The following is a 10318-nucleotide window of genomic DNA, read 5'->3' on the forward strand; positions in this document are numbered from 1 at the left end:
GTGCTGCAGCAATGTCACTTGAATTTCTATAAAAAGTTATGGGACTGTAAAGAAAAAAGAAAAGACTAAACAGAATTTTTTATGAATGACACAGTAAAGTGTAATGACTTTGACTTCTTTTGCAAAAACCTGTTCTACCGTCTCTCTAGGACCAATAAGTGAAAAAAATTATTATTCTGTGACAAAGCAGTTGCTGCCTGCAGTGACACACAGGGCCACATCACGGGCTCTCTGTCTCTCTTCCTCTCCATTATGAGCTTTTCAGGCTGTCTACTTCATGAGCTGCCCAGTCAGACATGCGTGGTTTGGCAAAGCATGATGCAGTGACAGATAAAACAACCCATGTTGAAAACAAACAATATGGTGGCTAATGCTAAGCTAGTGGCAGAAACTAACAAAAAAATGAATTAAAATGGATAAAAAAAAACTACTGGTGGGTATTTAATCTTTAAAATCATCCAAATTCCAGGCTCTATAGAAAAGCTACCTTAAGGGCTATGAAGGCGTGGATAGCATCATTAGAGCAGCACAATGCCCCTGCAAGAGGGGAAAAAAGTAAATGGCTATGAATTATGGTTCAAAAGTTGTAGAGCCTTTAATAACCTGTGTCTCTACTTTTTGTATAGCACAATGTTCTCAGAGGGTTAAGTATAACTTCCCCTTTTTTTTCTGTCTCCACAGTCTCACCTCATGCCCTGCTCTCAAACCTATCTGACAAGCTAGATGTCGCAGGAATAAGAGCCAATTAAAACCGAATATTGGATCCCAGTCTCATGAACTGATAATTGATATTGTATCGGCCCTGAAAAATCAATATCAGTCGACCACAGCGTGAGTGCCTGTACACTGCCTGTGGATGGATATTTTTCTCCATAAAAATATGTTTAAATGAAGATATTTATGGTCTATATTATTACGTGGTGAAGACTGCATTGTATACGAGTGTTTTTTCCATCTTTGCACTGCAGGTAGTGGTCACATTCAGCACTCTTATTACCTCCATGAAAAACGTTTTTCCCACACTGCCAGCAGGCATGGTATGAGTAAGCGCCCAACTCATTGAGCAGACACAAAATACTATGTTTAGACAAAAACAATAATTATTTTCACATGCATGGTCTGGCAATACCATTGGCACTCAGGCTGGGTGGTTAAAAACTTTGTTATGGGTATTCAACTATTAAAACAACTGAAATCCTTTTCAATAACAACACCAACACATAATCTAAACCATTTACAGCTGCAGAGGGTATCCTACAGAAAATTAAATGCCTCACATAATTACACTTAAATGTCAGTGGAGAGGAGTAAAACAAGCAGCTACTGAAGATTTGCAGGTATGTGAAGCAAGGGTAAACATTAAAGCGATAACACCACCTGTAACAATCCTCTTCTATGTGCTTGGTGGGTAAAAGTTATAATTAGATGGCCTGTGTGGTAGGAATGCAACGCCATCTGGGACCATCTGAGATCACGCAGGAGATGAATAGCAACAGTTTCTACATCTCACTACAGTCTTTGTTATGCATACCAATAAGGAGATAACTGCACATTTTCAGAGCGATGCTCTACAGCTTTTTGAAAAGTTAAGGCTCAAGTATCTCAAGTCAGAAAATCAAGAAAAGAACAACTATGTTTTCGACAGTCAGTGAGTATTCAACAGAAGACTAGTAACCTTGACCCCTTCTTGTCTTTAAAATCCTTTTAGACATAGAAAATCTAATATGATAATGCAGCTATGACACATAGAGGTGTTGGAAAAAGATCAGTTCACATCAAAGTTGCAAATACTAATTTCTATGATTCTGAATTGATTCACAATGTCTAAATATAGTTACATGGCTGTGTACTGTGTACTGCCTGCACTGTCTATGGAGCCATGAGACACTCATCCTCTCCATTTTCCCTTAAGAAAAGCATTAAGATGTGGAATTCTGGCCTAATTTGTATGCTAAGTGTACTAAATGAAAGTTAGGAATGAATCAAAAGCCTGAGTTCACATCATACACTATCACCCAGAGTTAAAATAAGAAGAACAGAAGTGAACAACTGCTGACACACACAAATATAAATCAGAATCATGCTATAATGAAAGATTCACAACTCTAGCTTAACATATATCTTATGTTATCTTTGTTAACTTGTATTGTAGCACAGCATAAATGAATCGAGTTTGTTTTAATCCATAAAACAATTAATTGAAAACTGATTAATCTGTTTATCTTACAAGTAAACAATGTTGGAAAATGACAGTTAAATTCATTAATTCTGGAAACCAATTGAAAATGTTGTAAAGGAACATTGATCTGTAGATTAGGAAAAAGTTTGAAGCAAGGATAATATTGGATTTTAGCCAATATCTGCTATGCTAAAGTCTATTTTAGCTGAGATCATTATCAACAACGGTATCTAATGTAGTTCAGATGTAGGCTAATGCTTCAACACTCTAAACACACTTCAAAGTTTAAAGAATGAGGGTGATGAAAGAAAAAGACTTTAGCTGATAAAGGTCTGTAAACTCCACAAACATATTCATACAGCCAATAGTCACAGAGATTTATAGCTGATAATTATACATTGCTTGTAAATACCAGCAGAAATGTTCATATTTGCCCATATTGACAATTAACACTTAAAGCAAATTTCCAAAATCATGCAGATAATATTGTGAATCTCTAGTTGGAGGGTGCCATATTTGACTTGAAGAGAAACTAACACACTTTTTTCCATTTCTGACATTTTATAGCCCAGAAAACTGATTAATCAAGAAAACAACAGATCAATCCTTATGGTGTGTAATAGTGAAGTCTCTATTCTAATGAGACTGTGTTACAACATGGAGTTAAAATATCAAAATGCAGAATTAAAACCACCTTTAACCTCCTTTCAAACCTATTAAAGTGAAGGTAAGAAAACTAATGACTGTAACTGAACACATCCTGTGTTGCAAAACAATAAAGTCAGAGTCAATTATCTCTGCTTTTTACTGGTGCTGCTAATGTTTAGTTTCAGTCATTACCAGTGACATTAACCGAACACTGACATCCTAAAGGTTCAGCCACTGAATTCCAACATCCTTCACTCATTAGTCTTTGCACTTATTCCTCTAAAGACGTCTCCTGTTCTTGCACTCCAGCAGCACTTTGACTCTATAATGAGTTTTGTGTTTTTTTAAGGCTTAGGTGGTAAAAATATAATTAAGGGTACTTGGTCCATTTAGGTAATGGCTACCTTCTAACATATGTTGATAGCGAACAAGAGCAGAGATGTCGCAAGGTCTCGGTAAAGCAAATTGCCTGAGCCAATTTTCACAGTTTCTGGACTTCAGTTGTTAATCACACATTTGAGCGGCAGAAAAAGTTTCCCCACTTACACAGAGAAGGCTGTATAATCAAAAGCAGGCAGACCTTCGCTTTCTACGAGGTCCTTGTGGATAAATGAAAAACAGAGCTGATTAACATCTGACCTTTCAATGTCATCCATATTCACCACTTCACTCAGCAGCACACGTGAACTTTGACGAGGAAAAAACAACAAATCACACAAGGTGGGGATAAAAATAGGCGTCATATGGCAGCGCAGGCCATTTTTAGGCCGTGCGTCTGTTTCCACTTTCCCTATTGCAGGGGCGCCCTGTAAAACATCGGTGTAAATGGTTTATAATGCCACCAGTGGACTCTGAAATGGGAGACCTGGTTTCAATCAGCAGTCAAATTGCTCCTACATTACCCTCGCAGACAGAGTAGTAAATCACTCTTTGCCTCTTTGCCGCTGACGTTAAGGAACAAGTATTGTTAAAAATCCGCCAAGCGTGCTACTGAAAGCCCCCTGTCTCTATGTGAGGATGCCAAACAAGACAATAGTAGCTACTTGCTGTGTCTCTGAAGTCTAGGTAAAATCTCCACACTGAGTATCTGAAGCTGATTGTGTGGAAAGTTACTGTTACCAACCTTATTTGCAGCCTTAAATGTAAACTTTAAGCCCCCGTAACCTCCAAAGAGCTTGATCACAACCAGTTTAGACCAGTTTGGCTGTTTTAAAAGAGTTCTTGGTTTCTCTGTGCCAACGCCCCAACAGTGGCCCAGTGAAGCATCTCAGAGCACTTATAATCCCCTATAAAGCCTAGAAACGCTGATCCCGCCCACCACAGACCAACACACTTTGGGCAGAACCTTTCATTAGAACTCCAGGGCCCTGAAATTACCAAGCTTTTACCCATATGGAAAGCATGAGAAAGCGTCAGCTGGGAGAGGGTTGTGCCGAGTGGTTTTTCAGCGTGTGGCCACAGAGGAGCTGGTTTTGTTTTAACAGTACCGTTCAAACCGGTCCCTGCCAGGGAGCACCGGCATTAGAGGATTCAGGAAGCTGAGGCAGATGCTCTGGCTGCAAGCCCCAGACCAGGCCGGCTAGGAACTACCCACCACAGCTATGGACAAATGCTTGTGCTGGCTAGGGATGTGACCGGATCAGAAAAACAACAGTGTTAGAAATGTGAGTATGTCCATTTTAAGGCAGAATTTTTCATTCAAAGACATGAGAAAAACAAATCTAGCATTCAAAAATGAACATATGGCACTGGTGTCACACTGATACATGCTTTTTAGGTCCTCCATGAAAGAAATAATGCATAAAAAATCAAACCTATGAGGACGGTGTTTATAGTTGCAAAAGAGAAAATAACTGTTTTCCCTCAGCTATATCTCATGGAATGTGTGTTAAACAATGATATGTAGTACATATAGAAGAAAAACAAGGATAACTATCTAGAGTTTCACTTGAGTTTCGGTTCGTTTAGTCACAGGTCAAACCACAACACAAACATTGCAGTGTCAGTAAGCCGATGCTCGCTAATTGCTTCTGTGCAGCCCAGCATTAGACATTATGCATGCCTGGTGGGTGACGTCACCGGCTAAGGGCCTAGATTACTTTCTTTTACAGGCACTCTTTCAAGAAATCCCCAGAAATCATTCACCAAACGAACTGTTGACTCCCCCTGGCAAGAAACAAAAGAAGAAAGCAATGTAATGATCCAACATGGGCCAACCTGTAATCCTCCAGGAGTCATGAGGATTAGGTCAAATAAGTCATACATCTTCACATGAATCATTTATGTTTTGAAGTGGTTGCAGTACAAAGTAAGCCTAATAGCTTGCGGTAATGTGTAAATATTCCTCAAATAAACACCAAGATTAAAATCAGGGTTAAAGAAAATGAACATATTTTACACAAAATGTCAAAGGTTGACATTTTATTGCCAAAAAAGCACTCAAAATAACTGAATTAACAAAATAAATCAGCAAGCAGGAACACAAAGAAACCTTGCAGCTTCCCTCCAATGTGATTGAGAAAAAACTTCATGCTTCAGCAGCATGGGACATAACAGCACTGTCAGCACAGATTTAAATAAAGCACATATCAACCAGATAACAACAGGTACCTCTGCATCTTCCATGAAAATATATCAAAAAGGAGTCATATTGTGTATGACAGAAATCACAGTGAGCTCTGCACCTACATTTATGTAATCTCAAGTGTCAACAGAACAACTGATATGCAAAGCAGATATTACATGATGGACTGTCTCTGGTAGGCCTAACACTGTGTATAGGTAAAATGCTGGGCATTGCACTGTCAAATAACCCCAAATTTAGAGCAGAAATGCACCATATCACATTATTTTCAGCAGGCAAGAGCTGAGAGTAAGAAACTTGAACATGCAGCAAGGCCTATAGGATTCATTTGCAGAAAGACTCTGATGCAATTCCAAGAAACTAACCCACCCTGTATCATCCTGTTACAGTTGGCTCATGGTTATGTCTCTTCATTGTGTCTGCAGCAGCAATAAACGGGGTTATAGATTGATAAATGGTGGCCATGGAGCTACCTCAGCTAGTCAAAGTTGCATGCAATCCTTTGTTTAAATAAATCAAACAGGGCTGTGTGATTGATGCAAAGCTGGAGATCTTTCTAGAGAAAAACACCCCCCTTATTTAAGATCTGCTGAGGACCAAAATGATGCCATAGATGATTTTATATCGTAGTTTACCTGTAGATGCGGAAAATGCTTTGCAATTTAGTACTCCTTGAATGAATATGATGCTTTTGCCTCAGCTGCAAGGTGCAAAGGCATGCTATCAAACCTGTCTGCGCAGCCACTGCTGCAGCAGCTCTGATTTTTAAGGGCAGATGAATGACATACGCGAAAGGAGCTCCTGAAACTAACGGGCTTCAAAGAACTCAAATACCTGACCGTGTAATGATAAGTGGACAAAAAGCAAAGATTTCATATGCCGGGGGGGCGCTCAGGCGCGCGATGGCATGCTCCCGCATTCATGCACGCGCTCCCATGAAGTAAGAACGCACGTTATGGTTAGGCATTTTTAATGTGAAGTCCAATATGAGAGCAATTCCTCACATTGCAATTAAGACACTAAAATAGGGTGACGACAGGCTCACGCCCCATGACCGCCACAGCTCCTATTTGTGTTTCATTACTGATTCACGACAGATTTTCTGCTTGATTGAAGCTCTCATCCATCCACAGTCTACAGCGACGTCAATTTGCTCAGTGAAAAAGTGCCTGCGCTCAGTTTATTGCCAACTCTGCGCAGGTTTGCATATGGAAAATCACTTGTGAAATCTGCTTCTACCCCAGTTCGCCCTAATTTCTGTGGATATTTTGCCAAAACGGAGGCAGAATTTGATTTGAGCCTCCTCTGAGCAGAGTATTTATCGCTCGGCTCTTATGTCGTATTTCGTAAAAGTTAGCATATACATTTAGAGTTAGCATAAATAAAAACAGCAACAAACTGTGTGCGTGGCTGTCGGACGTTAGCCCAACACCGTCTGTGCCAGACAAAATTTAACCGTTAACGTTACATATTTCAGCGCATTTTCAAACTAATACCAGCTCAGAGAGCTCACTCAACAAACACACAAACAAATACTGTTTGTAAATTCCCCACAAGTTAGCTAACGACACCGCTAAAAGCTCCGTCTCAAGTTCAATGGGGGACATTCAAAAAAGATAACGGTGCACTTACTGAATCTCCTCTTTGTCACCGCCGTTGGCATTTCTCTTCTTCTCTGAACCGCTAACGTTTAGTCCCGTCTCCACTTTGTAGCAAGCACAATTCCACTTCATGTAAATTAACAGCGACAAAATACAAAAGTTAGGTAGAACCAGCCCGGAGAGTAAAAGAAGAGGGGTGGAAAAGGAGTCCGCTGGCAGCCCAGAGGAACACGAGGTCCTATCCCGGCCGGCCGACCGAGGTCGTGGTGGATACTGGATCTATTCGTGGCAGCAGCAGCTCCCGTGTCTCGCCGCTAACGGGTTAACGTCAGCTCCGCTCAAGTGTTCAGTGTCGTTGCCTGCACGCGAGAAGACGAGAACAAATGTTATCTCCTCTCGCGCAAGTAAATCTCTGCTTTTTCTGCTTCTTCGTCTCTTGCAAGTTTATTCGTTAAAGCACACAGGTTTCCCCTCCAACAGAAGGAGCAGTGGGAGGTTAGAGAGCTGCTCCGTCTATCCCTCCACAGTCACGCTTCTCTCTCTGCCTCTCTGTGGAAGAAAACACATACAGGTCGGTCAGCAGGATTTTCGGATCGACTCGGCTACACTCGCTGCTGTGTCCATTCATTCTTGTCTCCTCAGGTCCTGTATGCATGAGAGACGAGATGTCAAACCTGCCATTTTTATTCCTGTTTACACTTTGCACCTGCTAAGACCAGACAACAAGGGATGGCATTATGAATATAACCAGTTGACCAGCATTAGACTTCGTACTGCAGTCTCTTATTGTAACAGTTGAATAAAAAAAACTTGCCAAGTGAAGTGGTAATGGTGTGTTGCCTTGTTAACAAAAACATATCTTAGACAAACCTACAAGTACATTAAGAAAAATGCAGACTGTTTTATCTGTGTTTTAAAACCTCACAGGGGCGTTACTCCCATCTCAAAACACTCATGATGTCATTGTAGTAGTAACAATGGAAAGGCAAAAACAGTGGAACAATAGCCATTCCTTCAATTTTTACCCTAACAGTTTCTCACCACGCCATTTTTATGTTTATAATTTGCACCAGCAGAAATAAACAACAAACAGGCTTTAATTAAGATGTCATAACTGCAAGCAAGGCCACCCATAAGGGAAAAAGGGAAGTGCTTTCTGGGGCCCAGCCAACTGAGGGGCCCATGGAGGTCAGGAAAATCCTGGTCCATTGTAAAGTTAAGCTGTGATGACTATATTTAATATTTAACCTGAAAAATAACCACTCTTACCAAAGCAACAAAAATGAATTATTTATTTATGCTGTAGGACAATAAAGCATTTTCAAAAAGTAAACAATTCTTTAAAAAGAGAATTACCCATGTATTGGTAATGTTAACAGTGTGGATTGGTAAATTCACTATTTGGACAGTAATGTCAGATTTCATAGCTAAACCATAATGTGCTCAATTGCCAGGACACCAGAGAATATAATAAAATGAAATGTAATACCTTAGGGAAAAATAAATGTGAAATTCCAACTGATGGCAAACATTGACAAAAACGGTTTTAAAGTGGTAAAAATGGCCAAAAATGAGTGGTGAAAAGTGGTGAAAGAGAGGCAAAAAATGTTTAGGTAGTGGTAAAAATTAGGTGAAACAGCAAATATGGGTTAAGAAAGGAAATTAGTTCTGAAATTGGGCAGTAAAATGGTGAAAAGTGGTTAAAAAGTGGTTAAAATGGATCAGCAGTGAAAAAATATGTTAAAGGATGCAAAAAAAGATAGGAAAAAGCAGTAAATATGGGTTGAGAAAGGAAAATAGTGGCAACAATGGAGGGGGAAAATGGTGAAAAGCTGTTAAAAAGAGGCAGACAGGGGTTTAAAAGTGGCAAAATAGACAGCTATGCTAGTGAAAGGGGTTAAAAAGTGGAAAAAATTGGTTTAATGTGGAAATAGCAGGGGCAAAATCAGCAGTAACTGAATGGCAGTAAAAAATGGGTTAAAAGTGGCATTTATAAATTATTTGAACATCAGAACCTAATTACAGCTTGACTAACTTTTCAGGTCCAAAATTAGATAACTGATAGTATCAATGCCACTGATCCAACATACGTGCATTTATATCGTCAGTAAATCACAAATGGGGAGGGCCTGTTCACTGGGTTTTTGAGGGGCCCAGTCAAATCTATGGGCAGGTCTGATGACAAGTAATTATAGTGATATTTTTAGAGGTTTAGCCCAGGGGATCCAACAGTTGAAACACCAGTGGGAGGATCATGAGATGCCTTTAAAAAAGAGTTGTTTTTTTTTTTTACCCATGTAACTACTGTAATTGGAGAGCTGTCTGTATGTCTGTATGTATGTATGTATGTCTGCCTCGACTTGCAAACCTCCCTGTTGCTCCAATTCTTATTCATACCTTTCACAGGACTTCTTGGGTATACTGGGTTGAAACTGGATGCATGACAACATAATGAGAATTTATAGATTTTGTATAAAACTCCTAAATTTCTGTTTTTACACTTCACTTTGCTCATCCTCAGGTCCCTATCCACCGATACAGCTGACGTACAGTGAGCGTATTGCATCACTTCCTCTTAGTGCTGCAGCTCCCTTGCTGTCTCATGCCATTACACATCCCAACAAGGACAAGAAAAAGCTGCACTTTCCTATGTCTCAGTTACACTACAGTTCAATCATGAGAGACCAATGACTGATTAAAAGATAACATTTTATTTTACATGTGAGATAATGAATAATATTTATTTACATAGATATTAAATTGAATTATTGTCAGAGTCTCTTTGGCGCTTGAAATCCACAAGGACATAGCGTGATCGAAGGGTGTCTGCCCTAAACGACGGAAAGATCTATCCCCCCATGGAGTCCAGACACTGGTGGTGGTGGTGATGGCTGAAGAAGTCATCTTAGTCCATATGAACGTTGATGGACTTGTAGACTTGGCAGTGATGGGGAGGTGGAGGGTCACTCGGAACCATGCCATGAATGAACTGATGGAGGAGAAAGCAACATTTAAAAGGGGCAGCAATGATTTGATAGGCTAACAATGAGGAAGTGGAGCAGTGCTATTGGATAGGTGTGACCAGGTGATGTGAACAGCTGGTTATGATGTGACAGAGAGCAGAAGGAGGGAGTGCATGAAATAGTGCAGGCATGAACTACTAAACCCGCATGGAGAATATGGTCTTCCTGACTGAACTTACGCTAAGCTTCATTTAATTTTTGACTCTATCTACAGCTCATCACTACTGTTTCATAGCTGTTGTACTATTACGCGTACATATACTTAACTACAAGCACCCTCGCA

The 10318-nt window shown here is 40.0% G+C and overlaps 1 protein-coding gene across 1 annotated transcript in view; it reads right to left on the reverse strand.

Annotated features, from left to right (window-relative positions):
• Window positions 1-7498, reverse strand: part of LOC121519743 (receptor-type tyrosine-protein phosphatase F) — a 272460-nt gene extending 264962 nt beyond the window's left edge. Inside the window, exon 1 of the mRNA XM_041802600.1 lies at window positions 7044-7498. The gene's annotated coding sequence lies outside the window, so the exon portion shown is untranslated. The remainder of the gene's footprint in view (window positions 1-7043) is intronic.
• Window positions 7499-10318: the final 2820 nt, after the last annotated feature.

The sequence above is a fragment of the Cheilinus undulatus genome, linkage group 13 (assembly GCF_018320785.1).
Source record: "Cheilinus undulatus linkage group 13, ASM1832078v1, whole genome shotgun sequence".
Classification (NCBI taxonomy): Eukaryota; Metazoa; Chordata; class Actinopteri; order Labriformes; family Labridae; genus Cheilinus; species Cheilinus undulatus.